Source organism: Cynocephalus volans, chromosome 12, assembly GCF_027409185.1.
Source record: "Cynocephalus volans isolate mCynVol1 chromosome 12, mCynVol1.pri, whole genome shotgun sequence".
NCBI classification, from domain to species: Eukaryota; Metazoa; Chordata; class Mammalia; order Dermoptera; family Cynocephalidae; genus Cynocephalus; species Cynocephalus volans.
The window spans coordinates 103553096-103561153 of NC_084471.1; the positions used below are offsets into that span (position 1 = coordinate 103553096).

Consider the following 8058-nt stretch of genomic DNA (forward strand, 5'->3'; position numbering starts at 1 on the left):
AGATGGTGATCGTGGGAGTGGTGATCGTGGTTGTTATGACACATCAGACTGGAGAATGTTGTGCCCGGCTCGTGATTTATACCCAAAGATACTTTCCTGGAGAGGGTTCTGCTAGCAGTTGGGCATTGACATAATATTAATGTTTTCCTGTTTTCTATTGTCCCTAAATGGGAAAACGCGTTGGAGACTTTAAACTTTCTCAAGATGTCTGTGTTTTCCTGGATCATCCCTCAATTTTCCACGGTATGAAAAATGTAAATGTTGCTACATTTAGTTCATGGAAATCCAGCAGTTGCTGCAAATCCTTCTAAGATTTTTAATTCCAGAGATGTTTTCACCTGGAGGATCCCCAGACTTGGTGAAAACAACCCAATTTGTAGCCACTGTTTTTGAGTGACTACTGAATTCTCTTGACTTTGCATATGTTATTGATCATGCTTTACAGCAACCTTTTTAAAAAGATGTTACCACCCTATTCTGGAGACAGGAAAGCTAAGGTGTAGAAATAAAGTTGCGTTTCTCAATAGTGCACAGCTAGTAAGTGGACTCAACTCCAGTTCTGCCTGATTTCAAGGCTACTTATTATACTTTCATTCCTTTCTGTTTTCTACTTTGGCTTAACATACATTTATCCAGTTCCCTTTCACAAGCACTTCATGAATGTCGACTGTTTCAATGAACATTTTTTCGTGAATACTTGTGGTTCACCCAGGAAAAGGTGATAGTGCTCTGGGATACGCAAGAGAAAGATGATTTCACCAGACAAAGACATCCTCAAGTGATCAAAGATGGCAAGGCAAAAAGTCAATGACTACGTGTGACATGAATCAGGCTTCTTCTTTCACCTACTGTCATCCTGAACCTCTGTCCTTCACATTTAAATGTGTCAGAGGCCATGGACGCTTCTATCCATTTATCTGTTATTCCCCATCGAATTGGAGTGCTTTCCCTGAATTTCTGTGGTGTACTGGATATGCTCCCAGGACTTGGAGGCAGAACAGTGAGCAAAGCACATTCAGTGCCTGACTTCACGGGCCTCGCTAAAGGAGGAAGCAAGATTTTGGAGTCAAAAGAACTTTAGCTACAGAATTTCAGTGCTGCTGTTTTTTCCAGCTGCATGACCTTCTGCAAGTTAGTTGATTTTTCTTGAACTTCTTTTTCCCTTATTTGCAAAATAGTAACAGTGTTCTCCTTCCAAATGGTTGAGAGGATTCAAGAGTTATCCTGAGGGTCTGCTGCATAATAGGTGCTCAATAAATATTAACGTCTTTCTTTCCTTTCCTTCCAATGAGCAGTCGCTTTTCCCAGAGGAAAGCCACTTCCAGGAAAACACCCGGATCAGCTCACAGGTTGCTGGTGAGGTTCAGTCCTCCTATCTGTTCCCAGAGTTGGAAACGCACCGCTGATTTGTCTCTATATGTACTCCACTTCCAAGCTGTCTTGTTAGTCTTCTGATTAAGCTATCAGTGACATCCAATAGGCATGCACATTTCAGAAGGGCTCTCCTGCCAGGTGCTGAAGGTTTCTGTAATATTTCCTATCCCAGTGGGGTATAATGAAATAGCACTGGGGATTCTCTCCTTCCTTTTAATTGAAACCGCTGTTCAACATTCCTCCGCCCAGGGCGATGCAGAGATGCTGTCACAATTGGGTGTGTGCTGCTCCCATCAATCCTCTTCCCGTGTCATGTTCAATCTCTCTCCCATGAGCAATAACTCCTCTTTCTTATTTTATCCTCTCACCAAGTCTCGAGGCCCACCCTGGCCCACCCCATCATTCCTAGAAGATGACCTCACCTCCAACTTTGTTAAGAAGATTCAGGTTATGTGACTGAGTTTCAGTAATGTCCCCAGTCCCTGTTTCTGTGTCTTTTCTCATCCTCTCATTATTTTACCTTTTCCAAAATATTGGCTCTTACACCTCTGATCTTGGTTTAGTTACCATGGCCTCTGCTTAGGACCGTGCTCATCAGTTAATTCTCTTTACTGAAGTTCCGATATTCCCATTTACCTGCTCCCTTGTCTCCATCCACACCCATTCGCTTCTATCCCCAGGAATGCTTATTCGACCCATGCCCTCTTTAAAGCAATGGGCCTATCACCTTTACCTTGAGATTTGGAGTTACCAAAGCAGCTACCCTCAATCCTCTGAAATTGGATACAATGGGTTATATATTTCTTCTCAGGTGGCACTTTTTCTCAGAAACGTGGAGTTTGGAACCCCCGGGTGGTATTATTTCCAAAGCTTAATTAGGAAGAATCACGTGGACACTGACATTAACCGCAGGCTGGTTAGATAGTTTGCTCCTGTGTTATCCACCTAGTTAAATATCCATCCATCTCATCCGTAGTACACAAGAATTAGAGGGGCCTACAGCAGGGATCAGCAAACTGTTTCTAGAAAGGTCCAGGTGTCGTGGGTCATACAGTCTCTGTTCGTCATAACCCTGCAAAACCAGCCACGGACAATGCTCATACATCAATTAGTGGGCACGGCTACGTTTCCATAAAACGGTATTTACGTACACTGAAATTGAATTTCATGTGTCATGAAAGTATATTCTTTTGATTTTTTATTTTTTAATTTGGAAAACCATTCTATAAAAGCAATTGAGACTTTTGTCATCACAGGTTTTAATCTGGGTATCTTCACCTTCCTTATTTGCATAGCAAATTACGGATTGTAAAAAACAAGTACTATAAGTAAGCCTGGTGGGTAGGATCTGGCCTGTGGACTATAGTTTGCTAACACCTAGTCTAGAGGGTTAATATGCAATGAAGTAATAAAACATATGTAAAAATAAAAACCAGGTAATGTCTAGCACAATACATATTTGCATGCCACAGTATCCAAAAAGGTTATGTACTTGGATTAAAGATTTGGCTCTGAGTTTCCTGGTAGTAAAAGCAAAAAGGGAAACAAAATCAGTTACAAAGTGTATTGACCATAAGGGCAAAAAGACGTCAATTTCTTATGGGAGGCAGAGTCATCATGGCCTCTAAGAATCAGGGACCTTCCTGCAAGTTATTTCTTTTCTCCGAGCGTCAGTGTACTCAGCTGAAAAATGCATCTGATAATAGTACCTATAGTGCAGGGTTTTAGAGGATGGAATAAGATAGTGTAAATAGAGAGTTTAGCACAGTACCGGGTATGTAGCAAGCGCTCCATTTGTTTATTGAAAGAATAATAATAGCACCTACCATCACGGAGATAACCATAGCAACAACAATCATGTTCAACTCTGTATTCAGTTTAAGGAGAGAATGTGATGGAGGCTTTGTCATTAGATATATTGACACACTTGACCTAATGGAAAGCTTGAAAGCAATTAGATGGGGCACAGTCTATCTTCTTGAAGTCTCTTGAGCAGTGTGATACCAGAATTACTGTTCTCTCTTTGCATTTATGCGTGGCATTTCTCTGTTAAATTCAGAATGCTTTATAGACCCCTGGCCAGCTTCTAGCATCCTCTTGGTATACACTCTGGGAGAGAGGAGGAGTGGGCATGATTTCCTTGAATAATTTACTAAGTGGTGACCTGGAGTTATGAGGACAAAAGCGCCGGGCAGACCAAGAGTGGCAGTGCTCATCCCAAAGTGCTCAGGGTGCACAGGATAACTGCATGCAGGGAAACGAGCCGCGGCAGGGCCTCCTGGCCATCTGGCGCAGGCAAAAGCCCTGTATTCAAAAGGAATGAGGTTCTGACCCATGCTGCAACATGGATGAACCTTGAAACATGCTGCTAAGTGAAAGAAGCCAGGCACCAAAGTCACTTACTGTACGATTTCTTGTGTGTTAAATGCTCAGAACAGGCAAATCTATAAAGACAGCAAGGCTGGGGTGAGGGGAGAATGGGAAGTGACTACAAAAGGGTACGCAGCTCCTTTTGGGGGTGCTAGAAATGCTCTGGGATTAGGTAGTGGTGATAGTTGCACGACCCTGTGAGTATACTAAAACCCACTGAATTATATACTTTAAGGGGCTGAATTGTACATGTGAATTATATCTCAGCTTTTTAAAAAAAGCACATGAGGGTGAGGCTGCTAGTGCTTGTCCTGCTAATTGCAAAGAATGCCCTCAAACTGGAGACTCTGAAAGGACCCCTCAAGACGCTGACGTTGCTGGTCCCAGGGAGGAATTGAGTTGGTGTGGATGTGCCTACGTGTGTTTATACACCTCTACTCTCGACAGCCAATTGGTTGCTTAAGCGCCTTCCTGCCCCTGTGGGAAAGACCCTCAGTGCAGCCAGAGACTGCAGACTCCATCAAACCTGAAGCCAGCGTTTGAAGGTGGGGCAGGGCACCGGTTCAAGAACACTCTGTGTTCCTGACCAGTGTAGTTCCCATGCCCTCCAGGGTAGTGCAACCCCACGCTTCTCTAGCCCTGTATCTTCCACTGGAAATCAGTCTTTAAGGATGAATGGGGGTTGGCCTGGTGAAGAAACACATGAGGGTGGGGTGGGGGTGGGGAGGTAGAGTGATGTGAGGCCAATACAGCAGGAGCCAAGGCCTGGGGACCTGAGTTAGTATCAGTGGCATTTACATGAGGGAATTACAGGCAAGTCAGTGGAGTTGTGCCCAGTGGGGGACGATCTTGTATTCCTGCTGGAGAGTGAGGGTCCCTGCCTGTACCTCCCACCAAGGGACGTGAAAAGCCAGGAAGGAGTTTTGGTTTTGTTTCTTTTTGGTGGTTTCTCTTTTTTTTTTTTGATCAGGAGAATATTTTCCCATGTTGGACTTGTTTTAGAAAGATGTTGTCACTGGCTATGGGGGCAGGGAGATTAGTTGAGAAGCTCTTGCAGTAATCTGGGAAGGAGTCGTCCAGGAAGGCTTGAATTAAGACAGTAGCCTCTTGTATTGGTTTAAATGGTGGCCCCCTGAAAGATATGTTCACCTAGAACCTGGGAATGTGAGAAAAAGGGTCTTTGCAGATAAAATTTAGTTAAAGATCATTCTGGATTACCCGGTGGGTTCTAAATCCAATGGCATGGGTCTTCATGAGACACAGAAGTAGAAAAGACACAGAAGAGAAAACCGTGAAGACAGAGGCAGAAACTGGAGTGATGCTTCTACAAGCCGAGGAGCAATGAGGATGCTGGAAGCCACCAGAAACTAGGGTAGAGGCAGGTAACAGGTTCTCCCTCAGAGGCTCCAGCAGGAACCATCCCTTCCAACACCTTGATTTTAGACTTCTGGCCTCAGAACTCTAAGAAAATAAATTTCTATTGTTTTAAGCCACCATGCAGACCTATGAAACTTAGACCCCCTAATGAGAGTATTCATATCCCTTCTTGGTAACCTTCTAACCCTTTCTCTCCCCCATTGCCCTTTCCAAAACACCAAACTGATTATGTTAATCACCCACCCCCTTTCTAAATTTTTCTCCTTCCTTTTAGGTTAATAACTCAGATCCTCAGGGCCGGCCTGTGGCTCACTTGGGAGAGTGCGGTGCTGATAACACCAAGGCCACGGGTTTGCAAGTGGGGGGTCTGGGCAGAAGCTGAGGCAAAAATAGGTTTGAGTTCTAATATTTGGAAAGAAAGAGGTCTTCATATTATGGAAGTCAGTGCCATGAGCTCAACTGGGTGTGAAAAAAATCGAAGCAGGTTTGCCACAGGAAAATGGAAGATTTATTATCATTTGATACCAGTCAGTTTGTATCCTATGTAAGAAGAAGGCTTGTATATATCATAGAAAGAGTCAGAGACTAAGTACCAGCCATATCTACATTTGCATGTCAATTCTACCCATTAACAGTTTTGTGATCTAAGAGAGTTTCCTTTTCCCCCATTTTCTATGGTGTCGAAACTAAGCCAGGGGATAAAATAACCTCAAATTCCAAAAATTTGTGTTACTTTATATAGATTGACTAGCCATAAATATAAGCTACTGCTGAGGTTAATTTCTTTTCCTTATCTAACTACAGGGTAACCATAAATGTCGCATGATAATATGGATTCTGAATCATGATGGAAATATATATTTTTTTCATCTAAGTGATATCTTGTTCTACAACTAAGGACCTACGTGAGCCTAAATGCATGGCAAGATGGAATCATACCATAGTAAAGGAATTCTATCTAGTAGGGTTAACTGAAAATCCTAAGTTGCAGATCCCACTCTTTTTGCTCTTCACACTTATTTATTTCATCACTCTGGTAGGTAATTGGGGGATGATTTCCTTGATCTGGTTAAATGTCCAACTTCACACTCCAATGTACTTCTTCCTTAGCCACCTGTCCTTTTGTGATATCTGCTACTCTACTGTCTTTGCTCCTAAGATGCTGATCAATTTCCTATCAAAACATAAGTCCAGTACATTCTCTGGCTGTGTTCTGCACAGTTTCTTTTTTGCAGTGTATGTAACTACAGAGGGCATCCTCCTGTGTATGATGGCTTATGACCGCTATGTGGCAATAGCCAGTCCCTTGTTGTATACAGTCATTTTGACCCAAAGTGTGTGTATTCTGATGGTGCTTGCATCTTACTCAGGTGGGCTCATTAATTCCCTGACACATACAATAGGTTTACTCCTGTGGTCCTAACATTGTGAATCATTATTTCTGTGACATCCCTCCTCTGCTAAGGCTTTCTTGCTCTGATGCCCATGCCAATGAGATGTTACTTTTGATCTTTTCTGGAGTCATTGCAATGTTCACTTTCATTATCATCATGGTCTCTTATGTCCGCATCATCATTGCCATCCAGAGAATCCGCTCAGTTAAAGGAAGGCACAAAGCCTTCTCCACTTGCGCCTCCCACCTGACTGCTGTGACCTTATTCTATGGGTCTGTGACCTTTAGTTACATCCAGCCAAGCTCTCAGTATTCCCTGGAACAGGAGAAGATCTCTGCTGTGTTTTATACACTGGTGATTCCCATGCTAAACCCATTGATTTATAGCTTCAGGAATAAGGATGTGAAAGATGCAGCAAAAAGATCAATTTGGTGCAAGAGAACCCCCACTTGATTCAATCCTGTCAATGGCTTTGCAAACCTGACATTAACTCACAAATGGATAGACTTTCTTTAAAATTGTCAAAAATACCACTGCAAACAAAACTATAATCAAGATGCTCTAGTACAATTTGGGCCAGGAGTATTGAGTTTGACCTGAAGACTGAAAATCACTCTGGTATTTTGCTGTTCATGGTTTGGGTGGCTTAACAGTTTCATTCTTTCAAAAGTTAATAAATATTTTTTCTGACATATTCTCATGCTAGAATCTGAAGAAGCTCACTGTGGTTTTAAAAGAATCCAACGTGGATTCAAATAAAAGAAGACTCAAACAGTGGGCATTTATCAAATGAATTGGTATCTCAGAGAAAAATCACAGAATGGCAAGAGTAAGAGACAGAAGCTCAACCAGGAGGATACACAATAATTCAGCTAAGAGTTGACAGCGTGTTGGACAAGAGGTGTCATAGTGAAGCTTGTGAGAAACACAAATACATGATACATTTTGATGCTAGAACTCTCAGGATGGTGCGGGAAAGAGAAGAGTCAAAAATGACTCCAAGATTTTTTAACAAACAAGCAGAACTGAGATAAGGACGACATCCAAATCCTACAAAATGTGTATTCGTTTCAAACATACCTATGATATTTTACAAAGTAGACCATGTGATAAGACCAAATAAATAAATAAATAAATAAATAACTCAATACACTTCAAAAGATGGTATGTACTAGTTCTGTGACTCTGGACAAAACACTTGTTTACAAAACCCAAATTTTCACTTGAAAATAGGAAATAATTATTCACTTTGGAGTTTCATGAATAGGTAGAGAGAGACATTAAATAGATGATTGATTGATTCAGACATATAGATAAACATTGTTTGGCGTGATTTCAGTGACTGTTAAGAGATGAAATTCTGCAAGGTAGGAGAGATAAAAAAAGATGCATAATTACGTTAAGTTTAAGGAACTCATAACACAAGAGTCAAAATTACAAAATACAACTAGATATTATAACACACAGAATAGGGCTTGTAGACTACTTCCAGAAGGCATCACCTAATATTAGATCTCAAACTTTGGGAAAGCATAAACATGCA

General features: G+C 41.8%; 1 pseudogene; it reads left to right on the top strand.

Moving 5' to 3' along the window:
• Positions 1-6040: 6040 nt before the first annotated feature.
• LOC134361174 (olfactory receptor 5J3-like) lies at positions 6041-6968 on the top strand (annotated as a pseudogene).
• The last annotated feature ends 1090 nt before the right edge of the window (positions 6969-8058 follow it).